We start from the raw sequence: 13693 nt of genomic DNA, 5'->3' as shown, positions 1-13693 counted from the left end.
ATTCGGGTAGATAACCGCATAATCTAACTTGTAGCATGTACGTAAGAACGGATGGCTCGTGATCTCGCAGAAAACATAAACCTGCCTTAGAAATAAGTGGCTAATCCCAACCCACCCGCTTTCACGGACCGGAAAAGATTTGTACGGCTCGTGCGTTCCCACTTGGAGGCCCAAACAAAAGTGGCGAAAACTCTGTGTATCTTCTGTACATTTGAGCGGTTCATGCACAGCACCTCAAGTACATACCAAATTTTGGCTGCTAAGAATAAGTTGCAAACTGTTGACCTCGAGAATATTGATAGGTTTTTTCCTCCCCACTTGTTCGCTTTCTCCCTTAATTTTTCTGTCTCGTCGTTCCAGTATTCACTGGGATCATTATATTTCTGCAGTGGCACACCGAGGTACTTCGTCGGCACGGAGCTCCACTTAACCTTTTCGAAAAATTCTGGCTTTTCGTCCCAGGTACCATGCCAAAAACCTGCACTCTTATCCCAGTTTAAGGCACTGCCTACTTCACTAATGCTCCCTCTGTCTTTACAAAAAACAGCTATTTCATCTGCGTAGGACAGTACTTTGACCTCAGCCGTCATTAAACCTAAAACCATGAATCTTGTCGCTATTGATTATGCTCAAACAAAAGGGCTCCAAGTAGATAGCAAATAACAAGGGGGAAAATGGGCAACCCTGACGGGCACTCCTGCAATTTGAAAGTTGGCAGTGACTTCCTTGTTAATTACGATGCTAGCAAAAACAATTCCTATACGACATCTTCACCCGTTCTAAAATAACATCTCCTACATTTACATGTTTCAATATTGAAAAAGTACATCATGCATCACACACACGGTCAAAAGCCTTTTCCAGGTCTAGTTGCAACATTGCGGTCTTGGCTGTACCATGCATCGCAACACTCAAGGATGCTCCTCGCATTGTGGATATTGGTTCCTATTGTTCGGCCCTTAATTCCGCATTTGGTGCGGTGCTACAATTAACCGTATTACGTTTTGCAGTCTCTTGGCGAGTACCTTCATAAAACCTTATAATCAGTGTTAGTGAGGCTTATGGGACGATAAGCACTCACTTACAAGAGCTTCACTGGATCTTCCTTTTGGGTATGAGTACAATATGTGACCTTCTAAAGGACGGCGGCATTTCCTTTACCCTCGTAAGCCTCCGCTACGAGGTGTAACAGGAGCTCCGACAGCTCATCTTTGAATGCTTTGTAAAAGCTGTGCCTAGTCCATCCGGGCCGGGCGTTTTCCCTTCACTTAATTCATTAATGGCCCTTTCAATTTCCCCAAGTGATATTGGCTCTTCGAGGTGTGCGGTGGTTTCTTTATCTAGTGTCGGCATGATTGACAAAAACTCGCTGTCCAAGGCTGCTTCTCTGTTACAGCTGCACCCAAAGTCCTTTATAATAATCCAAAACGCGCTTTCTATCATCTGTTTGTCCGTGGTAGTCACTCCTCCGTATTTAATCTGTTTTATTTCTTTACGCGATGTGTAGCGCTTTTCTTCGCTCAGCGAGCGTTTCGTCGGTGTTTCCCCCAGCCAAAGGTGTTCTGCGCGTGCGCGTATGACTGCTCCTCTGTATTTTTCAGTGTCGATTATCTCGAGCTTGTTCTTGACCTCTCTTATCTCTTTAGTTAAAGTGCCTGGTCGCGTGCTTTCGACTGACAACAAGAATTCTAGCTGACCTTGTAGTTCTCTTTGCTTTCTTTTTTCATTGTAGCGTAACATGGAAGACCTTTCAATTGCAGCAATTTTAACTTCTTCCTGAACTGTTCCCATGCAGCGACCATTCGCCCCGACTCAGACGAGCGCACTTTCTCAATAAGTATTTTTACCTTATCCACAAAGACTTCATCACTAAGTAATTTATTGTTCAGTTTCCACAGTTTCCAAGAAAAGGTTGATCTTTTCTTCTTCACTCCCAGAGAAAACATTACGGCACTGTGATCACTGAAAGCTACTGTTTTGTGCTCGTAACTGTTGCATAGCGGCACGAGTACATCTGATACGTATGCTCTATCTAAACGGAATGACAATCGCGCTGGAAATGCGTAAACCTAGCGCCACTTCCAATTTGCAATACGTTTCCTACATCTTCAAACCCCCCTCTTGCATAAGCGCTGACAGCAACGAAGCACTTTGATCACGAACGGATAGTCTTTTGCTTCTACCTTCTCTGAAGCTCACGCAATTAAATCCCCCATAATTATCACGTTTCTTTCAGATTTTAAATACCGTTCGACACTTGCAAAAAAGGATAACCGCTCAGTTATACTATTCGGTGCATATACGCAAATGATGGGCTATTTTTTACCAAAACCGTCAAAATCGCACAAAACGAGACGGCCGTCATCGCTAGCATGAACATACTCTTCAACAAATCCTAAAGAGTTCCGCAGAAAGAGAGCACACCCTCCAGAGGTGCCAACAGAATGACATATGCAAACATTATAGCGGGACCGAAAAGGTTCGACCATTCGGTCCGTTTGTTCTTGACTTTCGACCTTCGTTTCCTGTACCGCTATGATATCGAGGTCGTCCTCTAGGAAAAGACGACTAACCTGATATTGCTTTCGTTTAGATCGAAGTCCGCGCACATTTAAAGTTGCGATACGCAACGTAGCTATGGGTTGTGAAGGCCGCGGGCAAGATACGGACCGCATGGTTCTTACATCGCCGATTGACACATCCCTGGCTTCCATTGTTGAAGTTGTGGATAGACACGTACAAGGCGTGCACTTTCCACACGCGTCACATAATAATGAAGCCATATTCGCTATGTCCTTGAGCACCTATGGATTTAGGTCCCTCGTTGACTGTCTTCCCCCGTGGCTACGAGGGTGGCTTCGGCGGCGGACGTGTGCCCGCAGCGATGTTCGGCTTGAACCTCAAGCTGGGTCGCCTGAGCGTTGCCGCTTTCGTTGCCGGCTCACCTCCTGTTGTCCTCTCTGGTTCTGCGTCCTCGTTGCTGACATCTTCAAGCGTTCGCTTTGCGCTTGTCCCCGCTCTTGTGACGTCCATATCTTCAGGTTGTCCAGTCTACGACCCAATACCTTGCTCATTTTCGTTGTCGCTTTGGTCCCGCGGTATAGAGCTCACGCTGTTGGTCTGTTGACCCATTTGTTCAGCCTTAGCCGCTTCGCTTCCTTCATCCCTATACCACCGACGCCACACGCTCCGAGACCTATTCGGAGCAGTTTTCTTCCGCGTCAGAACATCCGCCCGGAGGAGAGCGGCCGGCGAGCGCGCCTCCTGCTTCGCGATTCGCAAATTATACGCATTCGCGATTAAACAAAAATAAACAAATAAAAAGTAAAATAAATTGCGTCGGCCGGGAATCGAACCCGGGTCAACTGCTTGGAAGGCAGCTATGCTAACCACTATACCACCGACGCCACACGCTCCGAGACCTATTCGGAGCAGTTTTCTTCCGCGTCAGAACATCCGCCCGGAGGAGAGCGGCCGGCGAGCGCGCCTCCTGCTTCGCGATTCGCAAATTATACGCATTCGCGATTAAACAAAAATAAACAATAAAAAGTAAAATAAATTGCGTCGGCCGGGAATCGAACCCGGGTCAACTGCTTGGAAGGCAGCTATGCTAACCACTATACCACCGACGCCACACGCTCCGAGACCTATTCGGAGCAGTTTTCTTCCGCGTCAGAACATCCGCCCGGAGGAGAGCGGCCGGCAAGCGCGCCTCCTGCTTCGCGATCGCAAATTATACACATTCGCGATTAAACAAAATAAACAAATAAAAAGTAAAATAAATTGCGTCGGCCGGGAATCGAACCCGGGTCAACTGCTTGGAAGGCAGCTATGCTAACCACTATACCACCGACGCCACACGCCCCGAGACCTATTCGGAGCAGTTTTCTTCCGCGTCAGAACATCCGCCCGGAGGAGAGCGGCCGGCAAGCGCGCCTCCTGCTTCGCGATTCGCAAATTATACACATTCGCGATTAAACAAAAATAAAAAATAAAAAGTAAAATAAATTGCGTCTAACCACTATACCACCGGCCGGGAATTGAACCCGGGTCAACGGCCGGCAAGCGCGCCTGCTTGGAAAATTATACACATTCGGCAAAAATAAACATAAAAAGTAAAATAAATTGCTATGCTAACCACTATACCACCGACGCCACACGCTCCGAGACCTATTCGGAGCAGTTTTCTTCCGCGTCAGAACATCCGCCCGGAGGAGAGCGGCCGGCAAGCGCGCCTCCTGCTTCGCGATTCGCAAATTATACACATTCGCGATTAAACAAAAATAAACAAATAAAAAGTAAAATAAATTGCGTCGGCCGGGAATCGACCCGCGTCAACTAACCACTATACCACCGCTTGGAAGGCAGCTATGCGGCCGGCAAGCGCGCCTCCTGCTTCGCGAACCACTATACAAATAAAAAGTAAAATAATTTGCGTCGGCCGGGACCGACGCTTGGAAGGCACACTAACCACTATACCACGCTCCGAGACCTATTCGGAGCAGTTTTCTTCCGCGTCAGAACATCCGCCCGGAGGAGAGCGGCCGGCAAGCGCGCCTCCTGCTTCGCGATTCGCAAATTATACACATTCGCGATTAAACAAAAATAAACAAATAAAAAGTAAAATAATTGCGTCGGCCGGGAATCGAACCCGGGTCAACTGCTTGGAAGGCAGCTATGCTAACCACTATACCACCGACGCCACACGCTCCCCCCCACTCCGAGACCTCTTCGGAGCAGTTTTCTTCCGCGTCAGAACATCCGCCCGGAGGATAGCGGCCGGCAAGCGCGCCTCCTGCTTCGCGATTCGCAAATTATACACATTCGCGATTAAACAAAATAAACAAATAAAAGTAAAATAATTGCGTCGGCCGGGAATTGAACCCGGGTCAACTGCTTGGAAGGCAGCTATGCTAACCACTATACCACCGACGCCACACGCTCCGAGACCTATTCGGAGCAGTTTTCTTCCGCGTCAGAACATCCGCCCGGAGGAGAGCGGCCGGCAAGCGCGCCTCCTGCTTCGCGATTCGCAAATTATACACATTCGCGATTAAACAAAAATAAACAAATAAAAAGTAAAATAATTGCGTCGGCCGGGAATCGAACCCGGGTCAACTGCTTGGAAGGCAGCTATGCTAACCACTATACCACCGACGCCACACGCTCCGAGACCTATTCGGAGCAGTTTTCTTCCGCGTCAGAACATCCGCCCGGAGGAGAGCGGCCGGCAAGCGCGCCTCCTGCTTCGCGATTCGCAAATTATACACATTCGCGATTAAACAAAAATAAACAAATAAAAAGTAAAATAAATTGCGTCGGCCGGGAATCGAACCCGGGTCAACTGCTTGGAAGGCAGCTATGCTAACCACTATACCACCGACGCCACACGTCCGAGACCTATTCGGAGCAGTTTTCTTCCGCGGCAGAACATCCGCCCGGAGGAGAGCGGCCGGCAAGCGCGCCTCCTGCTTCGCGATTCGCAAATTATACACATTCGCGATTAAACAAAAATAAACAAATAAAAAGTAAAATAAATTGCGTCGGCCGGGAATCGAACCCGGGTCAACTGCTTGGAAGGCAGCTATGCTAACCACTATACCACCGACGCCACACGCTCCGAGACCTATTCGGAGCAGTTTTCTTCCGCGTCAGAACATCCGCCCGGAGGAGAGCGGCCGGCAAGCGCGCCTCCTGCTTCGCGATTCGCAAATTATACACATTCGCGATTAAACAAAAATAAACAAATAAAAAGTAAAATAAATTGCGTCGGCCGGGAATTGAACCCGGGTCAACTGCTTGGAAGGCAGCTATGCTAACCACTATACCACCGACTTTTTTTTTTTTTTTTCTTTATTACCTGTCTTAGGTACACAACATATATTACATTCAACACTTGTAAAAACATCCATGTACACAGTACATACGGTGACTGAGCTGTCAACCAGCGTCACGCTGGTGTCGTCATATAAAATTCGCGTAATGTCACCAGCGGCTCTACTGTTGGGAGCCACTCTGGTGGTTCCGGTGCTGCCTTATGAATTTCTAGAAACAAATGAATACTTTCTCTAAAGTAGGCTCGTGCAGGCCGAGCATCTTTATCAAAGTGATAACCTGCCATTCTCGATCGCCACAAAGAGTGGAGCCCAAGAGCATGATGGTGTCTAGAGGAACCCTGTATTCATTGTCGACATTCAAAAACCTAATGCCATACGGGTCCAGGGGTAAATCTTTCTTAATAGTTCTTTGTAAGACATCCCAAAAATAAACCCCTTCCCAACTATGCAAAAAAACATGATCTATTGTTTCTGGTACCTTGCAAATTAAACAGTGTGTACCCCACGGCAAAACGCATCCCTTTCGCTCTAAAAAAGTTTTGACCGGTAACGTTCCTGAATGAACCTTAAAGAAGAATGTTTTTGTTCCGGGCTGCACATGCATTTTTTTAACTCTCTTTAACACATTGCTACCTGGGCCTCCACTGTACAATGACCTATACAACGGCATAGGCAAGACAACATCACAAAGAGCAAAGTAAAGTTCCTTTCGTTTCACATTGGCTAGATATTCTCTCAAAAACCGTACGGTAAGAAATTTCACACTCGACACTATTCTTTATAAAAGCCACCAATCCCTCCTACACACTCCTCAGTTGAGACAACATACTCAGGCAACAGTCTACCTAGTCGCAATTGGCATATGGTGCGCAAGAAAGGATCAGTGACATCCCTAAAAAACAAAAACCTGTTAACGAGCTGACGGAAGAAGAGGTGACCCAGTCCGAGCCCCCCGTCTTTTACCCGTCGGAACAAGTTTGTACGGCTGCACCGTTCCCACCCAGAAGCCCAGACAAACGTGGCAAATATCCTGTGGAACTTTTGCACGTTAGTCCGTGAGCAATGCAGCACCTGCATAACGTACCACAGCTTGCTGATGAAAACAGGTTGCAAATAGTGGCTCTGGCAAAGATCGATAGGGCACCTGCTTTCCACTTCTCTGCTTTTTCTTGCGTATCCTTAGCCTGACTTTTCCAATAGTGATCGCTGTCGCGATAACACTCCAGCGGGACGCCCAAGTACTTGCCCGGGTCGTCACCCAGGGCACGTTAGCAAAGTGGTCTGGTTTCGATGGCCACGATCCGTGCCAGAGCCCTAGACACTTGGACCAGTTAACACCGCTCCCTGTAACTTGACTGAAATCACGCACAGTTTTCACAGCCAGTTCTATACTGTGTTGGTCCTTTGTGAAAACGGCTACATCGTCTGCATACGCAAGCAGCTTGACTTCAGCTGCATGTAACCGGAAACCATTGATTCTGTTGTTGTTTGATTACCTTCAAACACAAGGTTTCAATATAAAGACAAATAACAGGGGCTGAGGGGGCAACCCTGCCGAACCGAACGTTGCACACTAATGGGGGCCCCCACACTCTTATTTACTATCAACCTGGTCGTGCAGTTTCGGTACGCCAGGGCCACTCCCTCGCAGATGACAGAACCGAGGTTAACGTGATTTAATACAGCGAACAAAATTTTGTGATCAACACAATCAAAAGCCTTTTCCAGATCTAACTGTAATATGGCAACCTGCTCATATGAAAAATCACAATATTCCAGTATGCTCTGCGCTTTATGAATGTTTAAGACAATAGATCGCCCTTTGATGCCACATGTCTGGTGAGGCCCGACGATGTACTTTATGACTGTCTGCAATCTTCGAGCCAATACTTTCATATAAATTTTATACTCAACGTTGGTTAGGGCTATGGGTCGATACGCTGTTACAGATCTGAGTTTATGTACATCCTCGGTCTTGGGTATGAGAACAGTGTGGGAAGACCTGTATGATGGAGGCAATGTGTTCAATTTATACGCTTCATTAAATATAACCGTTAGGATCGGGCTAATTTCGCGTTTAAACATTTTATAAAAGGCGGCAGTGAATCCATCCGGTCCTGGGGACTTTCCAGGATTTAACTTGTCTATAGCGTGCTCCACTTCGGCCACTGTTATTGCACGCTCTAAACTTTCCTTCCTTTCGTCGTCCAGACGGGGTAAACCAGACAGAAATTCATTTTTGAAACTTTCAAAGTCTACGTCGTGCAATGCGAATAGCGCCCGATAATGTTCCGTGAAAGCTCTTTTAATGTCATCTGTATCTTTTGATAAGGTACCACCCCATTCTATTTCGTGTATGTGGTTCCTTTCGGCGTGCGCTTTTTCTAGGCATAGCGCGCGTTTCGTAGGCGTTTCGCCTGCAGCGGTGTCCTCTGCCCTTGCCCTCAGCAGCGCACCCCGATAACGTTCTTCGTCCAGCTGCTCTAACTTTTGTTTATTTTTCTGATGTCTTCTTTCCAATTTCCAGGGCTCGGCATTCCTGCTTGAGTAGCTTATCAAGCAGCGCTTTTAATTCAGCCTCTTTCCGTTTCTCGTTATACCGAATGCACGAGGCCCTGTTAATTGCTTTTAATTTTAAAGTTTCTTTAAGTAGCTCCCACTGTCGCCAAATGTGCAGGCTTTCACTAGGGTCTAATTTGTTAATTTCCTCCACTACAGTCGAATTATATTCTTCATCCTCCAGGAGCTTGCTATTTAATTTCCAGTTTCCCACGAAAAAGAGTTGTTTCTCTTGGTAATTCCGATAGAGCACTGAACTAAGCAGTGGTCAGAAAAGGACACCGGCACTACCTCGTAACTAGCACATTCAGGAAGTACTTCGACTGATACATAAATACGGTCGAGTCGTGCATAGCTTGGGCCTTCGAAACGCGTATACTTCAGTACACCCCCGAACAATGGAAACTTTCGGCAACGTCCTCAAGGTCCCAGTTCTCAACGATTCTCATAACACATCTGTGCTCTGATCTCTAAAAGACCGAGCGCTCGTTTTGTCGTGGAAACTGAGGACGCAGTTGAAATCCCCTAACAATACTAGCTTCCTTCCTGCACTTAGCCGTTGCTCAAGGCTACCAAAGAACAGGGCCCTATCTTCAGCCTTGTTGGGCGCATATGCGCATACGACACGCCACTCGGTGTTGTACATTGAGAAGTCAGAGAGGCACACCGACCCGACGCACACGAAAAGTGAGCGTTCACCTGAAGCCCCGGCAACTTCTTAACAAAAAGTAAGCATCCAGCCGATGTGCCCACTGCACGACTAACAACGACAAAAAATCTAGACGCCCCCCCTCTTTTATGAAACGCTGCACCATGCCGCTGGTCTCCTCCTCGCCGTCGACTTTGGTTTCCTGAACTGCAAGCACGTCTATCTCTCGTTCCATTAGAAGTCGGTAAACCTGGCTTTGCTTTCTTTTTCCCGCCAGTCCTCTAACGTTTATGGTCGCGACCTTTAACGGGCAGTCAGGCGCCATTTTCCGAAAAGAAAAGGGACCAGCGGCGCAATGCCTACCTCTCGCGTCTAGCACGTGGCTAGACGATGCCGTCGCCGGCGTTGCCATCCGGTGCAGGTACTTGGACTTGCCCCACGTGCTCCGCGTTGCCGCCGCCCTCTGCCTTTTGGGGTCCCCCTGTCCGGTTTGTTTTGCCCCCCCCCCCCAGGCCCAACGGAAGAATGCGTGGAGCGCGGTCGAAGGGGCCTTTGTCGGGGGCCCGGTACGCACCGTGACCGCGAAGGGATGACGCCGTACTTGGGCACTCTTGGCGGGTGGTTCCTCGTTGGCAGTTACGGTCGCTTCAGTACCATCGTTGCTGGTCGTGGGGGGGGGCGCTTGGAGGCCGCGGTGACATTGGGCGGCGTGTGAACGCCACTCTTCTCCGGTTGTGGCTCGTTCAAGCTTGTAGGTTCGCCAACCTTGGGTGCTGGTGACTCGACGTGACTGCCGGCGACGCGTCGGTTGACCACACTCGACTCGCCCGCCCTCTCTGAAGCGTTGTTGCCTTGCCCTTTCGGGTATACGCCTCCTGACGCCGCTGGGACGACTTGTGTTGTGGCTTGGTCTTTGGGACTAGGTGGCCCTTTTGTCCACCGACATCCTTCGGCCTCAGCTGGTGGTCCACGGCCCGTCTCCTTTCGGGGCGTCACCGCTGGAAGGCGTCGACGTGTCCTCTGGTCCTGACCGCTTTCCTGCCTCGTCGATTCCCCTCGCAGCCTCCTCCGCCTCGGCGACGTCCATGAGCTCTTCATTTTCGTCGTCCTTTGGCCGCCCGGTCGCCGACGCGTAGGTTCGGACGCAGTCCGCGTCCGCGAGTCCGTAACGCCGGCACTTCGAACACCGGGGCACCCTGCAGTCCCGGCGAACGTGTCCCGTGCCGTGGCAGCGCAGGCACTGCATTGCACGCCCGGGCGCCACCACGAGGGCCAACTCGCCGGCGACACGAACCTGGTGGGGCAGGTCGTCGACCTTTACTCCCGGCTTCAGCTTCAGCAACACAGTCCTTGTGGTGGAGCCCTTCTCTCGCATGCCTTGTACGCGCCAACGCTCTCGGGTAACCTCGGTGACGTTCCCGAATGCAGCGAAAGCGGTCCGGATGTCGTCATCTTGGACGCCGTGAAGCATCCAATGCAGGCGCAGTTTGACCTGCTGGTCCTCAGGGTCGAAAACCACACACCGGCGGCCTTTGACCTTCAGCTCCTTAACCGCTGCTAAATTCTTCGTGGCTTCACCGGTTTTCAGTGTCACCGCCCAGACGTGGTTGATCTGGTACGCCCCTAACGCCACGACGTCAGGGAGCACACCAGCCGCGGCGAGGGCGTCTCGGAAATCTTCCACCTTGTACGGCCGCTCACGCACGTCTCCGTGCAAAAACAACGTGTTGAGAACAACACGGCCAGTGGGCAGAGTAGGCAGCACAATCTCGTAAGCGTATCTTCTTCGACAGCCATCCTGTTACCGCGGCCGGCACTGGCCGCTATCGCCGCTCCATCGGAGCCGTTCATCCTGCGTCCGTTCGCTTGCGCGGCCGGAAGTAGAATGACTATACCACCGACGCCACACGCTCCGAGACCTATTCGGAGCAGTTTTCTTCCGCGTCAGAACATCCGCCCGGAGGAGAGCGGCGGCAAGCGCGCCTCCTGCTTCGCGATTCGCAAATTATACACATTCGCGATTAAACAAAAATAAACAAATAAAAAGTAAAATAAATTGCGTCGGCCGGGAATCGAACCCGGGTCAACTGCTTGGAAGGCAGCTATGCTAACCACTATACCACCGACGCCACACGCTCCGAGACCTATTCGGAGCAGTTTTCTTCCGCGTCAGAACATCCGCCCGGAGGAGAGCGGCCGGCAAGCGCGCCTCCTGCTTCGCGATTCGCAAATTATACACATTCGCGATTAAACAAAAATAAACAAATAAAAAGTAAAATAAATTGCGTCGGCCGGGAATCGAACCCGGGTCAACTGCTTGGAAGGCAGCTATGCTAACCACTATACCACCGACGCCACACGCTCCGAGACCTATTCGGAGCAGTTTTCTTCCGCGTCAGAACATCCGCCCGGAGGAGAGCGGCCGGCAAGCGCGCCTCCTGCTTCGCGATTCGCAAATTATACACATTCGCGATTAAACAAAAATAAACAAATAAAAAGTAAATAAATTGCGTCGGCCGGGAATCGAACCCGGGTCAACTGCTTGGAAGGCAGCTATGCTAACCACTATACCACCGACGCCACACGCTCCGAGACCTATTCGGAGCAGTTTTCTTCCGCGTCAGAACATCCGCCCGGAGGAGAGCGGCCGGCAAGCGCGCCTCCTGCTTCGCGATTCGCAAATTATACACATTCGCGATTAAACAAAAAAAAAAAATAAAAAGTAAAGTAAATTGCGTCGGCCGGGAATCGAACCCGGGTCAACTGCTTGGAAGGCAGCTATGCTAACCACTATACCACCGACGCCACACGCTCCGAGACCTATTCGGAGCAGTTTTCTTCCGCGTCAGAACATCCGCCCGGAGGAGAGCGGCCGGCAAGCGCGCCTCCTGCTTCGCGATTCGCAAATTATACACATTCGCGATTAAACAAAAATAAACAAATAAAAAGTAAAATAATTGCGTCGGCCGGGAATCGAACCCGGGTCAACTGCTTGGAAGGCAGCTATGCTAACCACTATACCACCGACTTTTTTTTTTTTTTTTTTCTTTAGACGCCACACGCTCCGAGACCTATTCGGAGCAGTTTTCTCCGCGTCAGAACATCCGCTCGGAGGAGAGCGGCCGGCAAGCGCGCCTCCTGCTTCGCGATTCGCAAATTATACATTCGCGATTAAACAAAAATAAACAAATAAAAAGTAAAATAAATTGCGTCGGCGGGAATCGAACCCGGGTCAACTGCTTGGAAGGCAGCTATGCTAACCACTATACCACCGACGCTTTTTTTTTTTTTTTTATTTAAAACCTGTTCGTAGCGATACAGACATTGGACAGCACAGACACCATCGGCCCCAGCCGAAAATCAACGTGTGCAATCCGCGATTGTATCTTGTTGATGAATTATGTTAATAGTATTTCATTGTAGCCATTGTTCAAAGGCAGGTAACCACTCTGGTGGTTCACTAAGAGATTTGTACACTTCTCGAATAAAGAGAACATTTTCTTTAAAGTATTCACTAGCAGGCCTTATATCTACATCTTCATTCGCACAGCCATTCGTGTTTTCCACACGCTGTGCATACAAAGTAGCATCACCATGTCGTAGGGCACACCTCCTGTTTCTTCAAATGGTAAAAACCGGATACCGAATGGTGTTAGTGGGAACTCTTTTTTTAAAGTCCTTTGTAGAATATCCCAAAGGAAGACGGAGTCCCAGCAATCCAAGAAAATATGCTCAATGGTTTCAGGTTTTTTGCAAATGTAGCAGTTTACACCCCAAGGTAGAAATATCCCTTCTCTTTTAGCCATGGCTTGACAGGAAGCGTGCCCGTGTGTAGCATAAAGAAAAACGTCTTTGTGGTAGCCCTCACTGGCATTCTTCTAACCGTTTTAAAACATTCTTTTCATTCCCGAGTACATATATCGCCCGGTATCTTGGAACAGGACACATAACCTGCACCAAATCTCTGTACAATCGCTTTTTTGTGACAGCGCTCATATTCTAACGAAAAGTGCGCTCTCAGGAACCGATAAGCACTTATTATCTCATACCAAAACCTTTCACTGACACTTTTGGTGCTGGGCTTGACGTAACTAGAAATCTGGCATTGCGTCACTCAGTTGCGTCTGGATGACACATCGCAAGAAACCGTTACTTTGATCGCGCAGGAACATGAATCTAGCCACTATCTGCTTGAAAAACAAGTTTTGTAATCCCAGTCCCCCATTTTTCACCGAATGAAACAAATTCAAACGACTTGTACGCTCCCATTTAGATCCCCACACAAAAACAGCAAAAATTCTGTGCATCTTCTGCACACTCATTCGGGACATACATAATACATGTAACATGTAAAACACTTTGGCGACAAGAAACACATTACACACTGCCGATTTCGCAAATATTGAGAGGCTCCTGCCTCCCCACCTGGTTGTTTGCGCCTGAACCCGTTCAGCTTGTTCTGTCCACTGCGTATTCGCATCTTGGTAATGTGTAAAGGCACGCCGAGGTAACTGGTCGGGGTGTCGGTGAACGCTATGCTTTCGAAAACTGTCCGCCTACTACTCCACTGGCCATGCCAGAAGCCTAAGCTTTTTTGCCAGTTTATGGCACTACCAGTGCTGCTACAGAATTGTCTAGCATCTTTAAT

General features: G+C 49.1%; 1 protein-coding gene and 15 non-coding genes across 16 annotated transcripts in view; all 16 read right to left on the bottom strand.

Moving 5' to 3' along the window:
- Positions 1 to 13693, bottom strand: part of LOC119394029 (cadherin-99C) — a 212786-nt gene that overhangs the window by 102121 nt on the left and 96972 nt on the right. The window lies entirely within an intron of this gene.
- Trnag-ucc (transfer RNA glycine (anticodon UCC)) lies at positions 3336 to 3407 on the bottom strand. Its single transcript has one exon. It is a non-coding gene; the product is annotated as a tRNA-Gly (tRNA).
- Trnag-ucc (transfer RNA glycine (anticodon UCC)) lies at positions 3561 to 3632 on the bottom strand. The gene has a single exon. It is a non-coding gene; the product is annotated as a tRNA-Gly (tRNA).
- Positions 3785 to 3856, bottom strand: Trnag-ucc (transfer RNA glycine (anticodon UCC)). The gene has a single exon. It is a non-coding gene; the product is annotated as a tRNA-Gly (tRNA).
- Trnag-ucc (transfer RNA glycine (anticodon UCC)) lies at positions 4631 to 4702 on the bottom strand. Its single transcript has one exon. It is a non-coding gene; the product is annotated as a tRNA-Gly (tRNA).
- Positions 4864 to 4935, bottom strand: Trnag-ucc (transfer RNA glycine (anticodon UCC)). The gene has a single exon. It is a non-coding gene; the product is annotated as a tRNA-Gly (tRNA).
- Trnag-ucc (transfer RNA glycine (anticodon UCC)) lies at positions 5089 to 5160 on the bottom strand. The gene has a single exon. It is a non-coding gene; the product is annotated as a tRNA-Gly (tRNA).
- Trnag-ucc (transfer RNA glycine (anticodon UCC)) lies at positions 5315 to 5386 on the bottom strand. The gene has a single exon. It is a non-coding gene; the product is annotated as a tRNA-Gly (tRNA).
- Trnag-ucc (transfer RNA glycine (anticodon UCC)) lies at positions 5540 to 5611 on the bottom strand. The gene has a single exon. It is a non-coding gene; the product is annotated as a tRNA-Gly (tRNA).
- On the bottom strand, positions 5766 to 5837 carry Trnag-ucc (transfer RNA glycine (anticodon UCC)). Its single transcript has one exon. It is a non-coding gene; the product is annotated as a tRNA-Gly (tRNA).
- Positions 11103 to 11174, bottom strand: Trnag-ucc (transfer RNA glycine (anticodon UCC)). Its single transcript has one exon. It is a non-coding gene; the product is annotated as a tRNA-Gly (tRNA).
- On the bottom strand, positions 11329 to 11400 carry Trnag-ucc (transfer RNA glycine (anticodon UCC)). Its single transcript has one exon. It is a non-coding gene; the product is annotated as a tRNA-Gly (tRNA).
- Trnag-ucc (transfer RNA glycine (anticodon UCC)) lies at positions 11554 to 11625 on the bottom strand. The gene has a single exon. It is a non-coding gene; the product is annotated as a tRNA-Gly (tRNA).
- Trnag-ucc (transfer RNA glycine (anticodon UCC)) lies at positions 11779 to 11850 on the bottom strand. The gene has a single exon. It is a non-coding gene; the product is annotated as a tRNA-Gly (tRNA).
- Trnag-ucc (transfer RNA glycine (anticodon UCC)) lies at positions 12004 to 12075 on the bottom strand. The gene has a single exon. It is a non-coding gene; the product is annotated as a tRNA-Gly (tRNA).
- Positions 12253 to 12323, bottom strand: Trnag-ucc (transfer RNA glycine (anticodon UCC)). The gene has a single exon. It is a non-coding gene; the product is annotated as a tRNA-Gly (tRNA).

Source organism: Rhipicephalus sanguineus, chromosome 1 (assembly GCF_013339695.2).
Source record: "Rhipicephalus sanguineus isolate Rsan-2018 chromosome 1, BIME_Rsan_1.4, whole genome shotgun sequence".
NCBI lineage: Eukaryota > Metazoa > Arthropoda > Arachnida > Ixodida > Ixodidae > Rhipicephalus > Rhipicephalus sanguineus.
Note: the sequence above shows the minus strand (reverse complement) of the source record. Positions and strands in the feature narration are given on the sequence as shown.